Raw genomic sequence first — 27770 nt, 5'->3', positions numbered from 1 at the left:
AGAGGATTCACCAGAGACAGAGCGGGGAGCAGAACAGGCAGATGGATGAAGTACACTGCTGAGGGGAGCAGCGGGTGGGTCAGGAGAGGTCTGCCATGCCATGTGGGTCACCTCTGGGTTGGGGATCAAACTCATGCAGAAGTGGCTTAAGCTTCTCAATGCTGTGCTTTAACCTGCTGTACCACCAGAGAGGGCCTTGATCCTTTTCTTAGAAGATTCTTTTTCTTTTTCTCCTTGTCTCCCTTTGGAATCTTTCACTTAAGGCTGCTCAAGTTAATATAATGTGCAAGCATGTGACACACCACAGTTGGAAGGATTTTCCTGTTTAATTCAACCCCATGATTTGCCTTCCATGAGCCTGAAGTATGACTTACAGCTCTCCCTTCCATGAAACGTGACAAAGACATGTGCACTCACAAATTATGTTCACACACACAGACTCACACAAATGCACAACCCACAACTGGATGGTGCTTTCTAAAGACCACCTGTTTGCATGTCTCATTCTTTCTCATTTTGAAAATAAATTTCTCTGCTTGCTAAGTGGCAGGTCGTGCAAAAGTCTCCACTCTGCAGCTCCCGCCCGCCAGCACTAAATGACAAGAGGAAACATGGTGATACATAAGCACCACCCCAGCACCTGCTGCATTTGGGGAGCTTTGCTTGTCTTATCTCTGATCTTTACAACAACCCCGAAATGTATATTCATTTTTCATTAGAGAAAAGTCAAGCGCAAGGGGCGATGGGTTACAGCCACTCAGACAAAAGAGCAAGGCAGGGCGGATCGTGCAAGGCAAGGCTGTCTCACTTCAAAGGCCATGTCCTGTTGTTTCTTAGCTTGATCCCGCTGTGCTACTCCTTCGGGACAAGGGGGAGCACCTACCTTGCTCCCTCTGAGTCCCCAGTCTCTGGCTCACATTTGTTCAAGGTTTGCAAATATTTGTTGACTGCAGGAATAAGCAGGTGTATGCAGACACACACACCACTGTCATTGTTGCATTTTTCTAAAATGTAGATTGCCCCCAACCCAGGCACCTGTGGCCATGGGCAGGAGCAATGGCCGGCCTCATGGCTTGGGCACAGCCAAATCACCCTGGGATCCCGTCTCGAGACTGGAGGTGCATCAAACCCACTAAAGACAAACGACTCGGCCTGTTTCCTCTCCAGTCTGGGCCCTGGGCCCGCCTCAGTAAGTTGGTGGAGGCCCTCCATGGTGGCACAACGGGTTAAAGCACCACATTATGAAGCTCTCTGAAGCCACTGCAGCACGAGTTCGATCCCCGGCCAGGGAGCTGACCCACATGGCGCAGCAGACCTCTCCTGACCCGCCCACCGCTCCCCTCAGCAGTGTACTTCATCCATCTGCCTGTTCTGCTCCCCACTCTGTCTCTGGTGAATCCTCTCACCACCCTTGCATCTGTGGCCTGTACCCCAGTTCTGTATGCATAAATAAATAAATCTTTTAAAAAAATAAGTTGGTGGAACTTTTTAAAGGTCACGGGTGGGGGAACTTTGAAAAGCTCCTGGCATCACAGCCCCATTCTAGGCCTGCCTGGTTTTCCTGATGCCACAGAGACTCCGGAGCATCCTGGAATCTGTCCTCCTCTTTGAATGTGAACCAATTAATTCCTAACAACATCAAAAAACAGCTGGCACCCAGCCTGCGGTGCCCTAAATCAAATATTCTCAATTTTCTAGGCTGCAGGATAATATCCGTGAAGCACCAACTTTTCTCACCATCACTCACAAGCACCGCGTTAATCCCATTAGCACTCACTAGGCTCTGTGGAGAAACACGTGGGTCTCACTCTGCGTTTGCTTCCCACCCTGACTAATCATGGCCATGTGAAGGCACTTGACAGACACCACTGGGAATCCTTCATGGTGGGGGAAGGGGAGGTAAGGGAAGAGAAGAGTTGAATCCGCAGAGGTGGAAAATGCAGCCCCCAGAAGCTGTGTGTGTGTTGAAAGGGATGTTAGTGCAAACGGGCGATTCATTGATGCATTGAATGTAGGACTGGGTCCCCTTCCAGGTCAGTGTTGGAGGGTTTTGCAGGGCTTCCTCAGGGGAGCACTGCTTGCTTCTGTGGTCTGCTAATAATCAGATTGGGGTGAGGCTGGGAGTGGAGTAAGAGAAAGAGAGAGGGCCTGGTTTAGTCAAATTACCTTGGAAAATCTTGCAATAAACAAGGTAAGAGGGTTTTAATGGCAGGATTTCTCAGCATTGCTGAGAGGTTAATATGCACTCTGACTGCATGAAAGATAAAAAATAGCATCTTCTAATTGACGTGCTCTTTTAAGGACAGAATCGCTGCTCCCCCCACCCCTGCTGGGAATCTAATGGGACACACCTTGGGGAAAAAGAACTTCCACAGAAGAACAGGACCCTGGCCTTTAAGCAGCGTTTTCTGCACAGATTGAATCAATTGCAGGTAATTTCATAGAGGGCGGGCCTGAGAGCTCAGCCAGTAGCTTTTCTCCTCTGCTACAGCAGCAGCTTGTGAGTTCCTGCGCAGGCTCTGGTCCGGGTCTGCTCCTCACCCCCTGTGCAGGTAGGACCCTGCTGGCCTTCAGAGGGGGCTTCTAGGCTTTGCAGGGCGCAAATGTAGGTGACCAGAACACAGGGGCGAAGGAGCCACAGTCACCTGGGCCTTTTCTGGTGTTTGCTTCTGCAGGTATCTTAAACGCTGGGAAAGATGTAGAAAGTGGATTTTCACATTTGTGAGTTTAGGTGTCGGCACGGGGCACGTGTACCCCAAATTCCTAGGCCCAGCCAGAACAGTTGTACCCCAGAGGGTCACAACTTGAGAACCCCGTGAGTAGGTTGTTTGAAAGCTGGGAGGCGTGTGGTTTGCTCAGAAGGTGGTGTGTGCGAGGGCACACTGGCAGCAAACAAGTCTGCCCAGGATGGTGTTCAGGTGTTAGGGAATTTCCTTCCCTAAGTGAGGTGCTGCTCATGAACCCTTCCAAGCCTCTGTAGGTGCGTGATTATTCTTAGTGTCTTAGCATGCAAGTTCATTTTTAATATCAAGCAACAAGCTAGAGTTAACACTTGGAAGTAAGACCAACTGTAGATTTAGGGGTCCTGGAGTCAGCTGGGGTTCGGGGATTGCCTGAGGACAGCACCCGGGCACCCCTCACACCCAACAGGCTCTCTGTCCAGGGGACTCTCCCTCAGCCTCATCCCCTGAGGTAGATTAGTTCAGAGCAGAGCTGAGAAAGGGACTGTGATAAGGAGAAGGGCAGGAATTTCAGCAATGCATTGCCTCACTTTCCAGAAACTTCCAAACAGACCCTGCCCCCACACTGCCCTGGCTCTCAGAGATGGCATAGTGGGGTGCTCCTTCCCTGGTTTCCTTAATGCACCAGAGGTTTCTCTCGCAGTGTTTGGAATGCCGAGATCTCTGACTTCCGGAAGGGTGGGCAGTTGTTAGCACGTGTTGAACGGTGACTGCCCTGCAGTACATCTCTGGCACTGGGACGTGGCTGGCCATTCCATTCCTGGGGTACCATTTGTTCCACAGACAGCCAAATGCTCTGATTAAATGGATCTGGGTGTGGCCTGAGCATCAGGGTTGGTTGAGTCTCCCAGCTGACCTGCTTAGGCAGCAAAGTTTGAGGATCTTGCATCAAAGCTGCTTTTTCATTCCCATTGAAGAAACAGACTCAGAGGGATAGGAGCACTGCAGGCCTCTCAGGCCAGAGGGCAGGTTCCATGCCAGTGTTGTCACACTGACGCCGTAAGTGTCACCAAGGCCCACGTGGTGTCAACAGGAGGCCTGATGAGCAGGCTGTTATGTGTCGTCTGGATACTGTTCCCAGGAGCAGGAGTTGTAGCCTGGGCCTCGAGCTAAGTGACTTGGGCCACACAGTTCTTAGGCCCTCTCAGGAATTGTGATGAGCTAAATCAGAGTGAAGTTTATTTTTCTTTTCCTTCTGAGTCTGATGGCCAGAGGAGAAGACCACAGACAGACCCCTGTCCCCCAAGGGCCCTGAGGGCCACAGGCCATCAGGAGCCAGACCCTGGGCCAGGGCCTGTACATTCCCCACGGTTAGGGGCAGGAAAGATGTGGCGGAGGATGGGATGCTGGGAGGGGAAACACTTGGGACAGCGGGAGCAGCGTGACCCGCCAGAAAGAACCAAGACCTGGGACTCTCGCTCCGCTCGGCTTTGTTCTACCCCTCCAGCAACCCTGGTTCCCACCTTCATGTCAGAAATGAAACGTTCACTCCTTAGGTATGAAAGTAAGAATTGTCATCACCCGGGGATCATTTCCTCCACAGTGATTCTGGGTGATCATTTATATCCCCTAGTGGTATTTATATGAGTGATATACATGTATAAGTAATATATGCATGCATAATATACATAGCATGCCTCACATATTCTGCTATATATGTAATATATGTGCTATCTATAGTATGTGTAGAAATCTGTTACTGCAAATATATTATTTGTGTGTAATTTGTTACATGCTCTGTTACAGTGGAAAGAATTCCAGGTCAAGTCAGAAGTAAATCTCGAGTATACTACTTCCCCATGGGAAGCAGATAGGAAGGAGTGTCACACAAATTATGGAACAGCCACTGTGTGCAGTTCTTTGTAACTGTTAAAAATTAGATCTACTCGAATGGGGCCATTCTCATGGCGTGAGGTGGTATCACGTGGTTTTGATATGAATTTCCCTGATGATGCAGGATAGTGAACATTATTTCATATACCTGTGGGCCACTTGCATTTCCTCCTTAGAGAAGTGTCTTTTTACCTCTTCTGCCTACTTTTTTGACTGGGTTGTTCACTTTGCTTTTGTTGAGTGGTGTGAGCTCTTCTTGCTAGAGTTGTGGGATCAGCCCTTTATCAATATATTTTAAAAAATGAGATCTGTCCATCTAGCCAAATAAGAAAAGTTTCCAAATAGGTGAAAAGGGGGAGAAACAATGTTTTTAGGTCTAGGGAGAGGAACAGTCTCCATCATGAAAATCATCGACACAAAAGTGTGTCTACACAGCCGGGCATGCCCTTGGGAAATGAGTGTTTTCTGGAGAAGATATATTTCTGGAGAAAGGAGCTGAAGAATGGGATTTGGCAAGAGGAAAAGGTTACTTTTCATTTTATACTTTTTGCCTTATTTCCTACTCATCTGAACTGGTCAAATATTTAGTGTATATCTGTGTTTCATAACAGAAACAAAAGGATTTTGAGTTAAGACACAAACGAAAACAAAGACCGGATGGACTTTGAGCCTTGAGCTCCTTCCCCTGTGTCCCAGGCCGGCCCAGCAGACTGGGTTGTTTTTCCAGCTGGGAATCATTTTCTCCTCTTGCTGTAAATCCTAGGTGAGCCCTGAGCTGGAGGGAGGCCTCAGAGCCGGTCCCAGGCCGGGTCTTGCCCTTTCTACCTGGTGTCTGTGTGCTGGAGCCTGGGACTGGAGTGTTTGGAAAAGGGAGGAGAGAAGGCTGAACGGGTCTTCCGAGTAGGGGGAGAAACTGACAGGGCTCAAAAGGAAGCTCCAGCAGTGCAGTATCTGCAATTTAAATGCTTTCTCATGAAGCCAAAAACAACTTCATTCAAGGTAAAGTGCTAATGATAAGCCACACATGGCAGCTGAGAAGCCTTTGGGCAAACAGATCCTGATACTGGGGGCCGGCATTCCCCCAACCTGATGCAATGTGTCAACTAGTAACCCCCCAAAATATGCCCATGCCTAACCCCCAAAACCCGCAAGCATGACCTTATTAGGGAAAGGGACTTTGCAGATGTGACAAACTTAAGGATTTTGAGGTAAGGTTATCCTGAACTGTCCTGCTGGGTCCTTCATGCAATGGCAGGAGTTCTTGCAAGAGACAGAAGGGGAGACACAGAAGAGGGGGCCTCACGAAGATGGAGGCCCATTGGGGGGCTACAGCCACCAGCTCAGGAATGCCTGGAACCCCCCAAAACTGGAAGAGGCAGGAAGGACTCTCCTCTGGAGACTTCACAGGAAGCTGGCTCAGCAGACACCTTGATTGCTGACTTCTGGCCTCTCAAACTGTGAGAAAATAAATTTCTGGTGTGTTTTCAGTCACCAAGATAGTGATAATTTATTGTAGCAGCCTTAGGGAGTTCCCACTCACAGCAGAGGCAGGGTTACCTTCAGGGGTCGCCTTCCCAGCAGGAGGGGCAGAGCCAGGGAATTGAGAACAGGGAGGCTCCCATCCCCCATGCTGGGTGCCTGGCCAAGCCCCCAGATAGGCGCTGTGGGCCTGTATTTTGCCTTTTCTAAACCACTTCAGCAGACACTCCCTATTGGAGGCCTGCTCTCTTTTATTTCTCGGCCTGCAGCCTGAGAGCTGTTTATCTATTCATTTGGTGTCCTTTGGTGTAGTGTAGACACTGTCTTCCCCAGGAAATCTGAGTCCCATGAGGGCAGGGTCATTGGGGGCCAATGCAGAATGGAGCCCACAAACAGGAGAAGAGGAGGTTGTAAGTGTGGAGGGAGGGCGAGAGGAATGGAGCAGCATTATGAGGCTGGGGCGGGGTGTGCTCTGGGTGGGTGAGCAGAGACCTCACCCACACCCAGACCCCACAGAAAATGCCAAGTTTAGGCAGGTGTTTGCAGCGAGTTCTAGGGAAACTGTAAGGCAAGGTCAGAGGGTATAGAACCTAATGGTCTGGAGTTTTTAAAAAGTGGGGGTGCGGACCCTCCCTGGTGGTGCCTTGGATCGAAGTGCAGCACTGTGAAGTCCCAGTTAGATCCCTGCCCCGGAGGGGAGCTGACCACATGGCGCGGCAGACCTCTCCTGACCCGCCCGCTGCTTCCCTCAGCAGTATACTTCGTAGGTCAGCCTGTTCTACTCCCCACTCTGTCTCTGGTGAAGCCTCTCACCACCCCTGCACCTCCGGCCTGTACCCCAGTTCTGTATGCACAATTAAAGGCAACAAGGGGGTGGATAAGGTCTTAAGGGAGCAGAGATACAAGGGAGGACCTTCACCAGAAGGGGTGTGGGAAACTGTGCCCCAAAAGTAACATCCCAGGTGTGCGGCTATAATGGCATAACCCCGGGCGGGGTAGGGAGGGAAGACTTCTCGGAGCCACAGCCTCTGTGAGAGGTGATGAGGGGAATACAGAGCAAGTGGTGGTCACCTAGACGCCCCCACAGAGCAGGCCAGGGGTGCCTAGGCAGTGGTGGTGCCATGTGTCTTAGGGCGACAAAGAGGACATACAGGTTTCCTGGCAGGAGCACCCAAGGCACAGAGGGGTCTTCCCCGGGGAGCTGGCCTGGGAGCTGCAGAGCTGGGCGAGGCCACCAGTGTTCATGGTGAGGGCCTTTGTGTGTGATGCCTGTGATCCAAGTTTTAGGCACTCGGAGACCTATGGTGCGGGCAGCTGAGACGCGGTGGGCGGAGAAACAAGGGCTACAGACCCAACACCCACTGAGATGCGTGGTCCCCCAAATCCCAAACCAGCGGGCAGCAAAGCAGCACATTCATCTCCAAAGGGCCTTCCAGGGAAGCAAGAGGCACGTGCATCCATCTTGTAGGACAGTATGCTATTTTCACCAGAGAGCTACAAGGCATCAATAGAGATTTCTGAACATTTTTTATGAGCCGACATGATGGCCTCTGGACAACTTTCCAATAAACCATAAAAATCCAGACAGTCTTTTCTAGAAACTGCATGTCTACCTGTGTCCCAGATAGAACGGGAGTATGCAGCCACTTGGCAAAAAGGGGGGGGGGGTCCCCCTTTATGTCGGGGGAGGGGGGAAAGAACGGGGTGTTGTGTCAGCATGACCTGAGGTACAAGTAGTCCCCAGGGGGTCCTCTCTGTCTCTGCTGCACAGACGTCCTACAACCAGGTCGGATCCTGGATGTGGACCCATTCCTGAGTCCTGCTCTTGGCCTCTCTGTCGCCATCTTCCTGTTTTTCTCTGGGCAACTTTCTACCCCAGGCCCTTTTCAGGTGCGCTTCCTGCACCTGGCGCGCTCGTCTGTGCTGTTAGCTTCCAGACCTCCACTCAGACTTTTCCTGAGTCCACCAGCTGGGTCATACCTTTTTTTTGTTGGATGTTTTTTCCAGAATAACGGTCATTTTACTCTGGGTGCTTGCCTCAGTCTGTAAGGATTTGTGTGTTTATTTGATTAGAATCTGCCTTTCCCACTCCACTGTGAGTTTCAGGAACATAAAGACGCTGTTTCCATTGAATTCCCAGAGCCTAAAAAGACATCTGGTCCATTCTCAGTTCTAAATAAATAGGTACAGAATATCAACAAATGCACGGATGAATAAATGAACAGATGAATAAATAAACGAGTGAACAAGCCGGCAGTGGAACATGGATGCTTCTCAGCTTGGAGTGATTGCCCCTTGGGATATTGGATAATATTTGGAGATGCATTTTGTTTGCACGACTTGCTGCTGGCATCCAATATGAGGCCAGGTTTCACCAGCTACCTCACAGTACACAGGAGAGTGCTTCTCACTTCCGAGGTCATAGCCCACCCCAACCATCAGCAGCGCTAAGACTGAGAAGCCCTGTTGATTCATTTCCTGGGGCCATGTCACAAAGCCCCACAAATTTGGTGGCTTTAAACAGCAGCAACTTGCTCTACTATCATCCTGGGATCCAGAAGATCACAGTGAAGGCCCGAACCACGTTGCTCCCGCTGAAGGCATTACAGGAGATAGGCATAGGGCGATGGTGCTCTTAGAAGCAACCAGAAGGCGAATCAAATGAGAATGACAAGAAGGGGGTGTTCTGAAGTCACGCTATCCTGGATGGCTCTAGCTTTACCGGTTGCCTTTATTGTTGAGCTTCATGGAGTCTTCAATTTTTTAATGTGCTTTTGGGAGGAGATTCTTTTTTAATCAGTACAACTCTTTTTTTAATTTTTGAAAAGTTTGCAGAAATGCTAACCAGATGACAGAACTGTAATATTTGGGGTATACCACGGTGCCTCTGGCTCAGGGTTAGGGGGAGTAGGGGGCTTCCCCCAACTTGCTGGCGATGCCAGCACCTCCAAGCTGAACTGCTTCTTCCTTCTCCCTCTAGTCTCTGTCCGCACCCACTTTCTCCTGTTCATTCTTGTTTTGGTTGATTTTCTCCCTTTACCCAAGCGCACAGTCCCTGCTCCCGAAGTCCTCAGCTGAAAATGAAAGTGAATGGCCTGAAGCTCCCCGTACCTCATTAACCTCCACATTATCTCAGGGAAATTATGCCAATTATCGCACCGGGGCTCAGGATTGAAAAGCTACCACGTCTGGGCCGATGGTGATGGATGCTACCAATTTAAGGGGAGGAGGGGCACCCCTCAGGGTGGCGAGGGAGTCATTTGTTTTTCCAGAAGAAGCTCTCTCTCTGGCAGACACAAAGTCCAGCTCTCTCTCCTTAGCGTCTTTTGTAAGCAGTACATTTCTAAAAGGGACTTAAAAAATAGCATGTAATGGCTAACCTTGTTTTCTTACTGTCTTAATAGAGAGAAGTAGAGAGAAAAAGGCAAGCACATAAAAATGGCCCATCTTCCCCCTACCCAGTTATTCCTGTTGACCTTTAAAAGCAATCAAAATGAAAGTAATACAATATCGGTAGGTCTAGACAACACAGAGAGCTCAATAAGGAACCAAGTTAAAGTGAATATCTTCCGCCCATTCCAGGCTCAGGCTCTCGACAGCTAATGGGATTTTGTGGTTCCTTTGGAAAGAGTGTATGGGTCAGGCCCGAGTGGTCATGGAGAGCACCTGGAAAGCTTCTACATCCCAGGTGTCAGGGCTGGAGCTCAGAAATTCTGGGCTGGAAGCTCTGGAGGGGACCCTCAAATTTGCACATCGGCTTCTCAGTCAATGTTGAACCCAATTTCTCCCACTCTCCTGCCTTGTGGTTTTGAAAGCCTCTCTTTGCTTCATTTTTCTCCCCTGCAAAGTGGAACTCATAATAGTGTTGTGCAGATTTGAGAAATTACTGGAAAATAGTCAAAACATTCCCTATATTTGGAAGGATGCAGTCTTTGCTATGATGATGCTTGTCCCGGTCTGTGACTATGTACTCAACTGCCATCTATGATTTTGAATTGTAGCTAAAGGATACTTCTCTGTACACTTCGGTATGATGCTTTGTTCACAAGAAAGATCTTTCATTTACTTACCTAGAGATGTTATAGTCCTATTGGCTCTATTGGGTTGTACATCCTGGAAGATACTTAGTTCTCTGCCAGCGATGCTAGTTGTTTGCAGGGCATAACACACAGTCTGTGAGCATGCCTACCCATAGATTGCTAGGCCAGCTGGGTGCCCTTCACAGCTTGCTACTTGGGAAATTAAAATCAGATAGACATTCCCGGGGAGGCTAGGTCTGTCTCTAAGCCTAGGTCTGCCCAGAATGCTGGTGTGATGTGAAGGTGAATAGTGTTTTCTGTGAACTCATTGCTGTCATCTTCAAAGTAAGGATGAGAAAGCAAACAGTGCTAATCTCACATGGTGTGTGACTCAGTGGACTCCCAAGAAGCTGAGGCCCCCGGGGGAAGCATGTTCTCTCTGCTCAAGGAGCCCTGGGCTAGGAGGGTGAGGAGGGTGAATGTTTGCCTAAGCAAACAGAGGCACTGCACCCAGCTTAAGAGATCCATGGACAGAGTAACACAGGGAAGTAAGTCAGAGATCTCAAAGGATCAGCTTCGGAAGAATAGGGTAGGGATATTTTGCAAAGTGAGAGTAGACAGGATCAAAAAGATTTGGAGGTTAAAAGCAGTCCATGCAAGAACATGGAGGTTTGGTAGCCCCTGTACAGTGCCTGATGTGGGTAGGTGCTCAGGGAGAGCTGGTTGAATGATCTTGTGACCCCGGGCTAGTCAGCCTACAGAAACCTCTGCTTGGGGCTTCCTCTGGTCAACTGGAAACCAAGGATTCTTTCATTCTTTTCAGTCTGTCTCCATCCTGAATGTGAGGTGGTAGGTGAAGTCCTAATGCATTCACACAGTCAAGACAAGATCTGCCTTCTCCTGCCTCTAATCACCAGATGGGAATATCAGTATTCCTGCAGAAGCCTCCTGCTTCACCTGCACAGCAGCCCCCAGACTCTGGGTGCAGAAGGACCACGCCCCCTTCCTTTGAAAAAGGTTTCCCTCCCTTGTGGATGACCAGTGGACATTCACCCTGCTCCTTGTGCTAGCCCAGAAAGCCTGCTAATCCCGTCAATCAAAACAATGGAAACACACCAAGCCTTTTAGTGACAGCGCTTGGATTCTGCAAACATTTACCCAGATCATAAAAGGAAGGCAGGCATCCATCAAAACAGGAGGGAATGTGCATTTGCGCCATCAGTTATTTCTAGTGTGATGGCCTAGACTGTTCTGCAGGATTGTCTATGGGAGAATTGGAAAGTACACACCAGCTAGGTGTTTCATTGTGATGGTTTGGAGATGGTCTGGAAAAATACTGAGATGGCAATTGCTGGGACAAAGCCCTGGCTTACTGTCCTGGGATGGAAGAGACAGATGTGTCTTAGGTTGTCCCAAACTTTCAAAAGCCATCATCTCATTCTAAAGAAGAGGGTGAAGGTCTTTCAGGGGCTCTGATTTCATGCTCAGTCCCCAGTCTCTCCATCTGCTTTATTACCTGCCAGACACTCCTGGGGTTGCCCAAGCACAGGTTAGAAGTCTTACAGGCTGACTTGCACCCAGGCAATACAGCCGCAGGAAGGTCAGGGACCCACTCAGAACCTCCGGTCCCCTGTCTGTATCATAGGCACTGTGTTGTGAAGACTAAACAATAACTTCTTGTAAAAAACAGTCCAATGCCAAGCCTCAGTCAAATGTTTTTTGTTTTTGTTTTTTTTTTTTTTTCAAATTCCTCCATGCCACTGAGAAAGAACTGCCATCACATAGAGCCATTACCTACCCCTCCTTAGGCTGCATGGTCTATGCCAGCTTACACCTGCACCATGGCTTTCTCTGATGATCTCACATGTATCCTAATGAGCCATTAAGAATTAGGGGAAATAGAGCCTCCTGGTGGCCTAGGGGTTAAGTCTCAGCACTAAAATCACTACAGCATGAGTTCGATCCCAGGGCAGGAAGGTGACCCCCATGGCCCAGCAGACCTCTCCTGACCCACCTGCTGCTCCCCTCAGCAGTGCATTTCAGTAAATCTGTTCTGCTCCCCACTCTGTTTCTGGTGAATGCTCTCATTCTCGTACTTCTAGCCTATACCCCAGCTCTTTAACAAATAAATAAAACTTAAAAAAAAAAAGTTAAGGAAAATAAAGTAACTAAGTGTTTTGTGTTGGCCAAGGCTAAGCCCAGCTTGAGCTGCCTAAGGCAAAATGTAGGTGGCATGGTAGGAGCCATCATTCTTCAAGAAGTGATGAGATGTAAGAATAACTGAGTCTGTAGGGGAAGGTCTAGAAGTAGCAGTGGGAGTCAGAAGTAGGCCTGATGATTGACTTTCTTTACTGTACCTACTCCCTTCTTGTGCCTTCTTCATTATTTTCTCTCTTTCCCAGTAGAGTTTCTATTGGAAAGAGAAAGTAATGGTGGAAAATATGCTGCCTTCACCCGTTAGAGGACCAGCTGGAAACTGAGACCATCGACTTTTCCGGTTCCAGTTCCGAATTCCTAGAACACAGAAGCTGATTTTTTCAACTGGAGCTCAGCTTGCTCGAATCATCACTGGATGGTGAGTAGAACTGTGCATCTGCAAAAGATGATGTTGGGGCTCTTGTGCCTCTTCGTTGTAAGCTGAGAGGTGTCTGTGATTTGGGGACAGGGTGGTCATTGAAGGAGGGAGAAAGAAAAAAGTGTTGGGGAGAAAAAATAGATTAAATGTTGTTCAGCCTCCACTCTGAAGCACTGCCATAGATCTCCATGGACCTCAAGATTTTCATATGCAAGAGTTGGACTAGGTCAGTGGTTCTCAGAATTGGCTTGTAATTGGAATGAAATGGGGAACTTTTAAAAATATTAATATCCAGGTAACATTCCCACACCATATGAAACCATCCTCTCTGTCTAGGGGACTCTAGCATCCAAAAAAAATCCTTTAAGTTCTTTAGGTGATGCCAGTCTTTAGTTAATGTGCATAACTATTGAACGAAATCAGTGAATCTTAAATGAGAATCTAGTTATACATCTAATTTAATGCAGTTTGTGATTTAATACCTTCAGGGTGGGGCTGGAGTTCTCCAGGGATAACAATACTGCTATTCCATAGATCGTACTTTGAGTAGCAAAGTGCTACATTACCTCTTGAGTCCTGACTCTAGGTATGAGGTTTTTAAGAAGGAGGACATTGACTCCACAAATACATTCTACTCTGCACCAGAACTTGGGCCAAATGCCAAAACACAGAGAGGTTCACATGTAAATCACAGAGCTTAAGAGGGGCTGGAGAAGAGACTGTCTAGATGACTTTCTTCTAGCTGTGTTTGGAACTCTACTTGTTGTTTTGTGTTTTGGGGATTTCTAGTGGCTGTTTTGCTTTTTCTCTTAAAAAAAAAAAAAGCCCTCTTTGAAAAGATAACTGGCTCCCTTTACAGGAGAAAAGTTAGTTGAAGTTGAAGTCAAGGCCATTTGACAAGCAAAGAAGGGAGACACTAACATCTAGCAATTTCAGGAAACACGTGCCAAACATGGACTATGTGATGGGGAAATTATGTCCTAGTCACAGAGGACAATATAGAACCTCTACCTAAGGAGTAAGAAAATTATCTATATGATGATGGATGGATGGACGGACGGACGGACGGACGGACGGACGGACGGACGGACGGACGGACGGACGGGATTCCATGAATGAAAAGCCTTTCTCAGTAAATTAAATAACCCAAGATTCAGGCCCACTCTAGGAGGCCATGAACATATTCTGAGTCATGTCTGGGGTCCTTAACAATAACATAACCCAAATTGTTCTCATGCTGGTGATCTGAAGTCTTACATTTCACTAAGTTCTCTCTAGAAAGCCAGGGAAGCAGATGAGATCAGGATGACTTGTTGCCATATCACAGATCATGCATCTACATGCTGAGGGAGAGAGTTCATGGTAACAGCAAATATTACCTGAATGACTACTATGTGCACTGGATTTGATCAAAGGCTCCATTGCAATTTTGGAAATTGTTCATGTGCTATTATCTGTGATGACAAGTACAAGCTCTCTTTATAGACATGGTTGTATTTAATCCCCGCCAAAATCTGTGATGAAGCCGTCAGGCTGGACATGGTGCTGATGATAAATAGTAGTGATGTTGGGATGTTCCTCCTACTCATAAAATGGAATGGTTGCAACATGCCAAAGGACCTTAGACATTTCCACAGCTGGTGAATAGTCAAACTGGGGCAAGAACTCACACCTAAACCCCAACCTCAGTTTACTCTCCAGTCAACCTTGCTGAGTAATTAGAATATAAGCTTGTCATAAAACTTTAGTTTTGGCCATGCTAGAAATGTATGGCAAGACAAACTAAAATCTCAGCACCTCCAAAATACTATGGTTCCATGTATGAGAAAGAGAGAAATCTTCAAAATGGCAATCCTGAAGTTTCAGATTTTTCATTTCTACAATAGCTTGCTTTCTTTTCTCCTGGCAAGGAAGGCTGAAACAAGAATCGGTCGTAAAGGAAATGTTTCACTCTGCCTCACAGATGCATTACTGTGTCAAAGTTAATTTGTACCTTTATACCTAATCCGCATAAAGAGAATATTTAGACAGATACTTCCAAACAGTATGGTTAACTTAGGGAGTCAGAGGCTGGTTGTAACTGGCCCCCAGGAAAATGTCATGCTTTTCAAACAGCGCAGATCTCACTGGCCTTAACAGCATTCCATCTGGTTGTACGCCAGTCCCACACCATGCCACAGCTAGGGCCAGTCTATCCAAAATGCAAATGTGGTTGCCTCTCTGTAGGGCTGAGAATTCTCAACAACTCCCCGTCATCTGTAGAAACTCAGACTCCTTAGCCTAACACATGATACCTTTTGTGACTTGCCCAACGCTCTCCACTCTAGCCTTGTTTTTCTTCCTGCCTTCCCTTCCTTAGTCTTCAGCAAAGGCAAATCTTAATACTCCTGTAGTACCTCTTATGGACGCCTCAATGTAGGGCTTCCAGAGCTTCAGTGGTGGCCCTCCCATTTGCCAAATGCTGCTCTGCCTTCATCACCCAGCAACCCTTACTTACCCTTACAGCCTCACCTTGTTCAAAAGCACTTCCTAGACCAGCCTCAGCCTAGAAGAGTCACTGTATGTACACTCTGATCAGAATAGGTCATATCTGTGAGGTATTCATTTTGTGATTGAAGTAACATCAGTTTGTAATATTATAGAGGCTCCAGATACGCATGACTGTAAATCAACATCTGTGTAATGATGTACCATACTCGCCACTACAAGTCTTTATTTCCTTTCTTTCACCATACAGTTGGCGTGCTTTACCTGATTATCCAACCCATTTTCTTTCTGGTAGCCACTATTTTGTTCTTATAATCTGAGGATTTCTTTTGGTTGTGTTTTGCTTATTCATTATTGTGTCTTCCACAAGTGAGTATGAGTGAAATTATAGTATTTTTGTTGCTTTCTCTGACTGACTTATTTCATTAAGCATTATACCCTCTCTTCCCACTCATGTTGTTGCAAATGGCAGAGTCTGGTATTTTTTTATAGTTGGGTCATACTCCACTGGTGTATGTACCACATCTTTCTATCCACTCATCTGTCAGTGGGGGCTTAGGTGGTTTCTAACCATTGGCTATTCTGAATAGTGCTGTATTGTAGATGAAGGTACTTACGTCTCTTCAAGTTAGTCCTATTGTATTCTTTGGGTAAATACTTGGAAGTTTAGATAACTGAGTCATACCTAATGGCTATGCTGCTTTATAGCCTGACCAATGAGCTATGTAAGGGTTTCCTTCTCACCACATCCTCACCAACACTTGTTGGTGTTTGTCTTTTTAATAAAAACCATTCTTGTGAAGGAGAGATGAAAGCAAAAACTACACATCATGGTCTTCATTAATGGCCACAACTTCTCCCTGCAATCATGCAGGCTCCATTGGGTTCTAATCATATGTATCCTCATTTTTTAAAGCTCTGATATTTGAAATTAACAAACAAAAAAATATCTCCAACTCCTCAAAAATAAAAGTTCCAGTAACATAATACACATAGCAATCATTCGATAATTTATAAAGCTAAATTGGTAAACATCCATTTTTTCCAATAAATTTGTTTTTTAGAGCAACTTTCAGACTTAAACAATCGAAAACAGTACAGAGTTTCCACAAACAATGTACTTATGTTCCCCTAACATTGTGTCTTAGTGTTGTATATTTATTGAAATTAATGAACCAGTTTGTATACATCACTAACTAAAATCCGTAGCTAACTCAGCGTTCCTAAGATTGTACCAGCTGTCGAGCTTCTGCTTCAGGGTCCCATCCCAGACACCACATCACATTTGATTGTCTGTGTCCCAAAGTTCCTCTTGATCATGACAGTTTGTCAGACTTTCCTTGTTTTTGATGATCTTGACAATTTCGAGGTTTGCCAGTAAGGTATTTTCTAGGATGCCTTCTATTGGAATTTGATGTTTTTCTCATGACTCGATTAGGGTTATGAGTTTTGAGTGGATGGCCACAGTGGAAATGTGCCATTTCCATCATATCATATTCAGAACACTTACTATCAATATGATTTATGACTGTGGGTATCGACCTTGATCACTTGACTTGAGGTAGTTTTGTTAGGTTTCTTCACTGTAAAATCACTCATTTTTCTTTCTTTTCACATGCTGTTTGGAAGAATCACAGATCAAATTTAAGGAGTCTTCTTCCTCCTTGAGAGGAGAATATCTACATAAATTGTTTGGAATTCTTCTACACAAGTGGTTTGTCTTCTCTCCTCAGTATATTGATTTATTCAATGACTAATTTAGCTTAGTATAGACTCATGCATATTTGTTTTCTACTTTGGGATTTAATCAAACGTGGCTTAATTTTGTTGCTCAAATTGTTCCAGCTTTGGCCATCAGAAGTCCATCCTGTTGGCTCATGGGCAGCTTTGCCATATGAGTTTAAAAATTTCAGAGTACTTTACTTTCTGCTCCAGTCACTTTGCAGCTGTCCTGCTCTACTCTTAGAGTTAGTAATTTCTCCAGGAAGAAAGTCTCCTTGCATTTGAGAATGGTATTGGAAATTAAGATCTGGGTACTACTAGCTGTGCTCATTGCTGCCAGGATATCATTTTTTCTTTTAAAGATTTAATTTATTTATGCACACAAGAACTGGGGTACAGGCCAGAGGTGCAGAGGGGAGAGGATTCACCAGAGACAGAGTGGGGAGCAGAACAGACAGATCCACTGAAATACACTGCCCAGGGAAGCAGCATTCAGGACAGGAGAGGTCTGCTGTACCATATGGGTGACCTCCCTGGCCGGGGATTGAACCATGCTACCAGGCCTGTGGAGAGCTTCACAGTGCTGCACTTTAACCTGTTATGCGACCAGGGAGGACCCTAGGATGTCATTTCTTTCAGGTCTTCTCAGCTAACTGAGCAAATATATGTGTGTGTATACACTAACTCAGTATGTATGTATATCTATCTATCTATCTATACACACACACACTTATGATTATACATTTATAAATATTTTTATCTGTAACCATCTGTCTACATTAAGCTCTGAGTTCATACTGACATCTTCAACTCTAAGCCATCACCCCATGAATCATTCTGTCCTCCTTGTAGGAGAAACCTAGTTCCCATCAGCTGTCAGCCTTTTCCTTCATTTCTCTGAGGCAGTACATGTGCATAATGATGTCAGAACTGCTAACCTGAGACACCTTTATCCAGAATTGCAGAGCAGCAAATCTATCTAGTTTGTGTTGCTTTTCATTGTACAGACTTCCCTCATGTCAAAGTGGCTTAGAACAACACCTTTCCCTCTACCTCCTCCAGTGAGGTTTCTTACACATCTGTTGTACAGGTAGATGCGCTTGTTAATAGCCACTTTCCTTCCTGGGACTTCTCTTCATTTCCTCTGTGATAGTTTTATGTTCATTAACTGTGCGGTACAGTGTCATTATTCATTCATAAACATGTTTCATGTTTATTCTGTAGTCATTCATTGTTTACAGCACTCCTATTTCACACTCAAAATAAGTTGCATTAACCACCATGTAGAAAATCTCTCTATCAGGGCCATCCCTGGTGGTGTAATGGGTTAGTTAAAGCACAGTACTACGAAACTGGCGGCAACTGCACAGCAGGAGTGCGATCCCCAGCCAGGGAGCTGACCCACATGGCACGGCAGACCTCTCCTGACCTGCAGCTGCTCCCCTCAGCAGTGCTTTTTGTTCAATCTGCCTGTTCTGCTTCCTGCTCTGTCTCTGGGGAATCCTCTCACCACCCCTGCACCTCTGGCCTGTACCCAGGTTCTATAGGCATAAATAAATACATCTTAAAAAAAATGTCTCCATCAACATTTAAAGTAGAAGTGAAAGAATCAGAATTACAGAGAGGAATGGGACAGATCAGCCTACCAGAGATTTGTGTGGAGCATTTAGTTAGCCAGAGTCTCATGTCTGCCGAGCTGATCGCAAGTATAGCTGCATTCCAGAATGGAATCTTCCCTGGCCCTGAATACTTAATGGAACTTATAAGGGCTCTTTACTGAGGTAGGTGACTTTAGCTCTGCATGCAGACACCATGTTTTTAGCCCTTTACCAGAGAAAGTTCTATTTCAAAGTCCCTTTGGTTACTGCAAGACTCTCTCCCCCAGAAGCTCATACAAGATTCACTGTCAGTACAGGAAGGAAGCCTGTGGCATCATCCTGAGGGACAGTGAACATTTATGTCACATTTGGGTTGATACAATTCTTCTATTCCTTCTCCCTGGGTAGTCTGTCTGCTATGCGGCACCCCTGTCTTATACATGAGCAAGAGGGGGGTGCAGAGAAGGCACTCCCCACTCTGCCAAAGTACTCACTGTTTCCATCACCCTTGAATACTTTAGGAACAATTTGGGGATAGAGCCCCAAATACGGCTGACATGACTCCAAGGCTACGTTGATGAGCTTCCTTGTTTTTTAGCCCTGTGAGAACCCACGTTGGGGGGTGTGGGGGGGTTGCAGAGATTTTAGATTTAAAATTCCCCATGGGTGAGTGCGGCCCTGATAGTATTTCAAAGTGTTGCATAGAAGCCTCGGCCTTCTGTGGCCAAGAAAACATGTGTTTCATTTTTATCTTTCCATGTCCTTCTTCGGCACCAATGTTTTCACATATCAAAAAATCTTTTTAAAATGCCCAAAGCTGTGGAAATGAAGAGCAAAAGCTTCTAAGCAGCCAGAGCAGGTGGAGATCGCCCTGCTTCTTCCTCCCTTCTTGCACATACTTATTCAGAGCTTTCTCACTCTTATTTTACACAGAATTGCAATGTCTGTAATTACTCGATGTCCAGGCCCTCTGTATGTCAGAAACGGCAACTGGAAAGAGAAGGAGAGTGGGAACCCGAAGCCTGAAGCATCAAGGATTTAAAATGGGAGGCCACCTGGGGACACTTAGGTCAGGGACAAAGTGTCTGAGTGTATCTCAGTTTCCCCTGACAGCACTGGTTCACTTAAGCACCAAGGCGTAGTCTGGGCTCCGAAAGATGCTTCCAAGTTATTTTTTTTAAAAAATACAAATAATAGCCTGTGTATCTTCCTTGTAGTGGAGGCAATTATTAAAAAATATTTTTCATGTGAAATGATTAAAATAAAATAGATAAATGTTTCAGTGTTTAGAGTAGGGAAGTCTTAAATCTGTGGAAAGCAAGATTGCCCGGTATAACTCATTAACTCAATAAACATTTACTGTGTATAAATTGCACATCAGGAACTGGGGGGTAGAGAAATAAATAATATCGATCCCTGTCTTCAGGAAGCTCAACATCTAATTTGAGAATCTGTCCCTAGGGCTCTAGATTGCTCAGGATTTTATGGCATAAAAGGCTGATGGTTAAATCCTCTCTGCTCTATGAGTCTTCCAGGACTCCTAGTGGTAAGGATCACTGAATCAAAACCTGAAAGTCTGAAAACAAACAAGATTCATGTATGAAGGGAAGGAGGGAGGAGGAAAGGAGGAAGAAAGGAACCCTCCCACTCCTGTTCAATGTGGGCAGGTAAAATAAAAAGTCTTCTCCAAGCACTTCCACTCTGGATCCATGTAAACTTGTCCAAAGGTTATAAATAAAAGGGTCATTTTACAGTTGTCCTCTTTCATAATCAGTGGCTGAGCAAAGCGTAGGTGTTGTTATCACAGGTTTTGGGAGTGGAAAGTAGACTTCTAGAGTATAAGCCTATCATCCAAGCTCCAAGCTAGACCAGCACTGACTAGGGCTGGGTATGAGTCCTCATTCATCGTATTTGCTGGGGAATCCGGGTTCTTTTCCTTAGGCAGAAGGAGCCAGAAGAGACTGTGTTGATCAGAGAAGTATCTTCAATAGCCTATGGAAGTGAAAGAAGGGAGAGGAGAAGGGGAAGGGGAGACCCCACATGAAATGGAAACAGTGAAGTAGCCTTTCAGGATACTAAAATTCAGGGTGCAAAGCAAAATTAACAATGTGATGCATCCTGTACAAGAGGACAGTGGTTTTCCGTGACAGCCATTTCTTAATATGGCTTTACAGTAGTCAAGGAACCAAGTAAGGGAACAGTGGGACTCCCCTGGATGCGGAACCCAGAGAAAAAAAGGTCTTCCTGACAGAAGCTGTGTGCTTTCTTGTTCTTTCAATCTCTTGATGGGTTTCCCCACTGGCCAAACCAGGGGGCTGGAGAGTAAGGGGCCATACCACCCTGGTGTAGACCATAGAGGTTAAGCTTAGAAGTGAGTGGCAAAGGGAAAGTATTTCTTGAGAGGAAAACAGATAAATAAGCATCGCAGCCCCTACTTGCATCCCGGCATGGAGCCAACTTAGGTGAATGTCACAGGGTCCTTCCCACTAGTGTCAGGGACCTTCTGGTGCCCCTTTTATTATGCCTTTCCAGGTAGGTAGCTCAGAATACTTGAACAAGAATTCACCCAGAGTTTGGGATTCACTTGCCATCCCTGCCCTAACCCCAGCCTGGGTGGTGGTCTTTTTTCTTCTATGATTAAATTGGTCATTTTGATGCCCAGGATGCTTACTAATTGTTTGAAATACACTCCTAAAAAAAGTTTGCTAACACCACAGTATAGCTAACACCCTATGGACGTAAACTATCCAGTGAGAGAGGAATGTTGCGGTGGAAGAAGTAAGAAGTACTGAGCTTGACTTTAGAAATCTCTTGTCTCCTACAAACTGGGTGACCTTGGACAAGAACCAATCAGAATCTCAGATACTCCCCCTCCCCATCCCCCATGGAACAGGAATGATGACGTTATCTCAGGACACTAACATTTGGGGTGCAAATCAAAATTAAAAATGTGTTGCATCATATATAAGAGGATAATGGTTTTTCACTATGGCTATTTCTCAGGAAGACCTCACAATAAGTCAAGAAATTTCAGTCTAGTTCAATAAATAAGGCTTTAAACTGGTTCTGGAACTCCCTTGCTCGGTGGAAGTGTGCAAACATAATCTTTGCCAAACGTTGGCTATCTTATCTGTAAAATGGAAAAATAGCAGCCACCTCACAGGAAGTTGTGGCTTTGGGATAAAAAGGAAGAATAATCAAAGGTCTTAGTTACTGCTGCACTGTCAGACACAAAGGAGGCCTCCACGCGGGAGTCTCTCACCCCTGCCACACCACTGGATGCTCATGCTATGTCTGAGCATGCAGATTTAGCTGGAGACAGAGATCTACTCGCATTTCTACTCCTAAGACCATAGCCAGAAACAGAATTAAGCTCCCAAATGCTGTCCTTCTGAACATCCTGAATTTTGTCTACGGAAGCGTCAAAGATCTTTACATTAGTCTTGAGATGTTCCGTGTAAGCTGATTGAGCCCACTGACCTGGGAGTCAGTGAAGGTGGGATAGCTCCTGTTTCTGCTGCTAACTTGCTGTTCGGCCCTACATAAACTGCTTCATTTCTCTGGGTCTCGTCAAACTCTTTTGGAAGGAAGGGAGAGAAGGAAGAAGTATTTCAATGGGAATCTAAGTTTTCATGTCAGAAGTTCTAGGGACCCAGTCAACCAACCTTTGGAAATAAATTTTCTTGCTTCTGGAGTTCCTACATCATTCTTCATACGTGGAAGGTGGTCAGCAAGCTCAAACACACACACACACACACACACACGCACACAGCGACAAGCACCTGCTATGTGCTTAAGCTCAGATGTATATTTCATTGCCAAATGTTTTCTGAAACAAAAGGGGTCTCCATAATCCACACTCCAAACCAAACACACGCATCTGTCTACCGCATAGTGGAAGTAACTAACTTGCACCCCATCTCTGTTAAGTTCTGCACATTCCATGTGGACTCACATTGCTGAGCTTTGATTCATACTTAATTTTCTAAAATGAGAAGGGAGGCTTTGTTGAATGAAGGCCTTTGGTATAAAGAGCATCACATATGTCTTCTTGGCTAATGTCAGTTCTTTTCCCAGATATTAGAGTTAATGCCGGCACAGGAGGGGAGTGGCAGGACCATAGCTGCTTTTCCCCTTAAAACAACAGGGGGGAGGTACTGCAGATAAGAGACGCCTGGGTATTTTGGCTTTTGGAGACGGAAACAGAATCGCTGTATACATGTCAGCTTGATCTGGGAAGCCTGACAATCCTTCCCCCTGCCCCATCTCTTAGTACTGATGACTGCCAGACTGAGATCTATCTATCTGTTCTGAGTGCTCTTGCAAGAAAGGTTTCTTTGTGAGGGAGTGGGGGGCGGCCTTATTTTTCCAGTAGAAGGACTATTATCTTGCAACAGCTGTTTATAGTTAACTGCAGCCCATACTTAAAGCCTGAATGCTGGAGCCTTATTTAGTGCCTGTGGATTTGTGGTGAGCTGGAGTCAGCCTTAACCCTTTCCTCCCCTTGCAGCTGATACCTCTGGTGGAGAATCAGAAGGGTAGAGATAGCAGAGGCAGGGGGCCGCAAGTCGAGCAGGCAGCTGGTGCTGACTGGTAAATTACTGAGATATTTGACATTAAGTTGGGGGTGCGTTGAGCCTGTGCTATGTTGATTGCAGTGACTGCACTTTGAGCCTGCTGTAGGTGGGGAGGTCTTAGGTGCACAGAGGTCTTAGGTGATGAAGGCCCATGTTCAAATGCATGTGAGCCAGAGTCCTTGAGTCCTGCATTATGTGGTTTCCTGCTGCCTGAACCCAGAAGCATGTGCTAAACTCCCCTTAAAGAAAGCACACAGCTTCTCTCAGGAAGACCTCTCTTTCTCTGGGTCCTGCATCTAGGGGAGCCCCATTGTTCCCCTACTTGGTTCCCTGACTACTGTAATGACTTATTAAGAAACTGCTATAGTGGAACTGTAATACACGTCCTGGACTGTCTGGGTAGAGGGGTTCCACCCAGAGGTGGACAATACAAGGACTAACAAGGTGCACAATACAGGTACTAATAAGATGGAAAAAAGGATGGTGAGATTGGAGAAAAGCAGTGAAAACTACAGCTAAGCTCACCTAATCCAGGCTGCCGGAGTAGACCAGCACCCAGAGGGGTTTGGAGAGAGGGATGCAGGGTTTACCTACAGGAAAAAGAAAAATGTTAATGTCCAGAAGGGAACACAAGTGAACAAAATAATAAGGAAAGAAACCCAAGCGTGACTAAGTCAGAAAAGGGGGACCTGGAAGAGGGGGCCCCATCAGGAACCCAGGAATAGTTAGGCTGCCTTGCCAGGAAAAGCCTCACCTCCTCCTGCAAGAAGTAGACAGCAAGCTAGCCGGCTGCACACGTGAGACAGCGTGCTGGTTTCATGGGAAGATGTCGGAGGGAGTTGAGGGAGGCTGAGGAAAGGCAGGACACTGTGATAAGTCGGGCAAGGAGCATGGCTGGAGAGGGGGTGCGGACTGGCCCCCTCCAGCCATGAGTGTCATGAGTGCCAGGGATGTGGGTGGCAGGTAGGAACAAAGACCGAAGGTCCTCATCTCCCTTCCTTGCAGAAGACGAAAGAGAGGTTAATTTTGCAGCAGGAAGTTAGAAGGAACATTGCTCAACCCACTAACTCAACCCCACATGGCATACATTCCTGAGGGTTCCAGGGCTAATCAGGGGTGTGGGGGGGGGCTGGCAGGGGAGATTGCACACACACACAGACACACACACACATACACTCTCTCTCCCCCTTTCTCTTGCATTTTCTCAGCATGTCTGGGATTTTTGTTCTCCCTTTGTTTGACTCCAATGTCTCTCCTGATGACAAAGGAAACCTAAGATTTTGAAATCCATTGTTAAGCACAAAGAGAGGCGGAGTGAGGGGTTGTGGGGGAAAAGTTGGCCGACTCGGAACTTTCTTCTCCGCCTTGGTACCCAGCAATTCTCAGTGGGAGAGAGAGTGGCTTGCCAAAGGGCTCCGTGTGACTGGGCTAAACTAGAAGAATATGTAAAGTTCAAGATGAAAAGACAGCCCTAGCAGCTGAAAACGGAGCTGGAAGCTAATGGAGCTGGGCAAAGAGAACTTAACAAAGAAAAGTGCTTATTTGCAAACTCGTTTCTCTGCAGCAAATGCTCCCAGGACCTCTGGCAAAAGGAATTCCTGGACACAGGCCTTTGCATTGAGCTGTTAGTGATCTGTGGTTAATTGCCTCTCACCAGGCTCCCTTCTGTAGCTTGTCCATGGGGTGTCCTGCAAAGGTCTGGGGGAGAGGTTTTGCCCTTTTAATTTTAATGTTCAACAAAGTTAAAGTCTCACAACTGCAGAGCTAGAAGGAAACTTACTTCTCTTCCTGCTCTAAATTCCTCTTTTTTTCCCCCCACTGGTGGGAGCAGAGGGCCCATAAAGCCAGCAGGGAGGAGGGCCTAGACTCCCCCAGGGGTCCCCGGGTTGATAGTAGTCTCTGAGCAAGCTGCGAGGGACACTTAGGAGAGTCTGACTGTCACTCAGTGCCATGTGCCCTGACAAGGGACGGTGGTGTGTTACTCAAATCTGTGTCTCTTCTTTGCAGTACTTTTTTTAAAATATGTATTTTATTTATCTATGCATATGATATCTGGGGTACAGGCCAGAGGTGCAGGGAGTGAGAGGATTCACCAAAGACAGAGTAGGGAGCAGAACAGGCAGATCTACTGAAACACCCAGCTATGAGGAGCAGCAGAGGTCTGCTGCACCATGTGGGTCACCTCCCTGGCTGGGGATTGAACTTGTCCTGCAGTGGCTGGTGAGATCTTGATTGTGCTGAGACTGTAATACCCTGAACCACAAGGGAGGCCCATTTGAACCATTCTTGCCATCGTGGCAAATAAATTGCTGGTTTCTTTATCGGATGGTCTTTCTCCTCTGTTAGATGGCAGACTTATCAGGACAAGGCCTGAGCCTGGATTTCTTAAGGTTACAGCACCAAGTAAACTATAGCTCAGTGATATTCAGGAAATGGATGACACTCTCAATCCATCATCCAAAAGCCCAGATACTGTACCTCAGAGGTGTGACCGGACAGGTATTTTCATCCGTGACGTCATGTCTGCTTCCAGTTACTATTCCCGCTACCATGAATAATCCCTTAGATATCCCCTCTTGTCTTTGTGCTTTTAGGGCACACATTGACAAATGGCTCCTTACTTTCAGGAATATCTAGGGGTTCATCTGTGAGATATGAGATCATTTTCTGCACTGTCAACTCCCCCTGAGATTAATTCCTGGGAAGCCATCCTCAGTGTATGTAAGGTCATCAACTGCCATCTTTTATCTTCCTTTCCTATGAAATAATCCCTTCAAAGCTGGAAGAAAATCTGTTGTTTCTTCACCTCTACTTTGGCCTTTCAAAACCAAGGTGTCTGGGAACATAGTTTAGTGGCAGATATGGTCAAAGCGCTCTGTGGTGTGGTGTTGCCCTCCTCTGTCAATCGGTGTTTGTTGTCATTTCACATCGCTTCACGCCATGCCCAAAGACACAAACAGAAGAGTGGTGACAAGGTCCCAGGCCCCCGGGGACTAGTGTGTCATCTGCAGAGAGGCGAGGGCCCAGGTTCCCTGCCCCACCTGCTGAAGGGCAGCTGAGAGGTGAGGTGGAGCTACTGGAAGGCTGGGGACGTCCCAGGAGAGGACTTAGGAAAACGAGGAGAAGGCAATCTGAGGCATGGAGAGCAGACAGGCTCGCTTCTCTGCCCTGGACTTGCACTAGAGGCTTGGGGACCTGGAAGGAAACACTTGAAAGAGACAGAGATGGGGGTGAGAGAGAGCGGGAAGGCTGACAGCGACACAGCAGCCTTTACGTTGCCTTGTGTTTTGGTTTTCCCCTTTTCCTTCAGAATCGCCTGGCCCCTCTTCCTCTCACTCTCTGGGTCCCCACCAGAAGGTGTCTTAGACTTAGGGGAAGCTTTTGAGCCTCAGTGGCCCTGCTTTGGTTGACTCTGTTTGGCTGGGCATGTACCCACAAGGGAATGAGAGCCATTGATTTTTTTAAGGGGAAGCCATTTTACCTGTATTCTTCCTCTTCTCTCCTTTGCATATTCTCTGTTGTACACTTACTGTAACAAAGTTCTTTTCTATTGAAGATTTTATGCACTATGAATATGTTTGTCTTTATGTGGCAGATGGCAGAACCCACTTAGAATGCACAGGTTTGGGGGTCCTGGGATGCCCCTTATTTTACCTGCTAAAAGAAGATGTTGAAAATACACAGAGAAGCAGATAGACACAATCTCAGGTTTACACTGGTCACAAGATAAACTCATTAGACTTCTAAAATTTTATTTGAATAAAAATGTATTTCAACCTGGTAGCACCAAACTATAAATGCTTAGAAGCATTCTGCCTACAGGAACCAGGGAAAGATCTAGCGAGGAAGTGTGGAAGCAAAAAGAGGAATTATTGACTGACTATCGTCTAAAGCCTTTTGGCTTTTCTGACTAGTTGTCCTTAACATTTTGATTATGCAATGTTGAGGCACTGACAGGCTTAGATTTTGATTTGTTTATGAAGACCACCAAGGGTTAAAACCACATCTGTCTAATGGCTTCCCTGTTTAATTAATTGAACACACTGATTGAAGAAGGCAGGCCTTAAGTATATTGAGTGTAATGAAAGTTAACAAAGAGGATTTAAAAACTATTATGGGAGCATCAATCAAAGATTTTAACCAAGTAGTGTGTGACAGAGCAGACCAAATGTCATGGGGGAAGATGACATTTGAGCTGAGAATGAAGGAATGGGTAGGAGTTAGATAAATGAAGACTTGGGCTAAGGATGCTGGAAGAGGTAGAAAGAAGTGTGATTAAGAAAATCCAATGTTGAGAGCCCTCCCTTGTGGTGCAAGGGGTTAAGACACAGCTCTGTGCAGCCACTGCAACACAAGTTTTATGCCTGGCCAGGGAGCTGACCCACATGGCGCAGCAGGCCTCTCCTGTCTGCCTGATGCTCCCCCAGCAGTGGATTTCAGTAGATCCACCTGTTCTATTCCCCATTCTGTCTCTGGTGAATCCTGTTGCTGCTCCCACACATACACCTCTGGCCTGTATACATAAATAAATAAATCTTTTTAAAAAAGAAAAGAAAACCAATGTTGAGAAAGAACTTGTTGAATTCCGAAAATGGCGGAAGTCTTTCTCCCATCACAGCAGAGATACAATTCTGTGCCCCTCAGTTGCCCTCATTCCTGGTGCTGGCTTGGTGATGAACAGTTAGTGCCCCATCTCTGCATCCGTGGCTGGGCCTGTGGTTTGCTCAGCGCCCCCCCCC

This window comes from Condylura cristata, unplaced genomic scaffold, assembly GCF_000260355.1.
Source record: "Condylura cristata isolate star-nosed mole 26May11 unplaced genomic scaffold, ConCri1.0 scaffold00028, whole genome shotgun sequence".
Classification (NCBI taxonomy): domain Eukaryota; kingdom Metazoa; phylum Chordata; class Mammalia; order Eulipotyphla; family Talpidae; genus Condylura; species Condylura cristata.
This window is presented reverse-complemented; position numbering follows the sequence as displayed.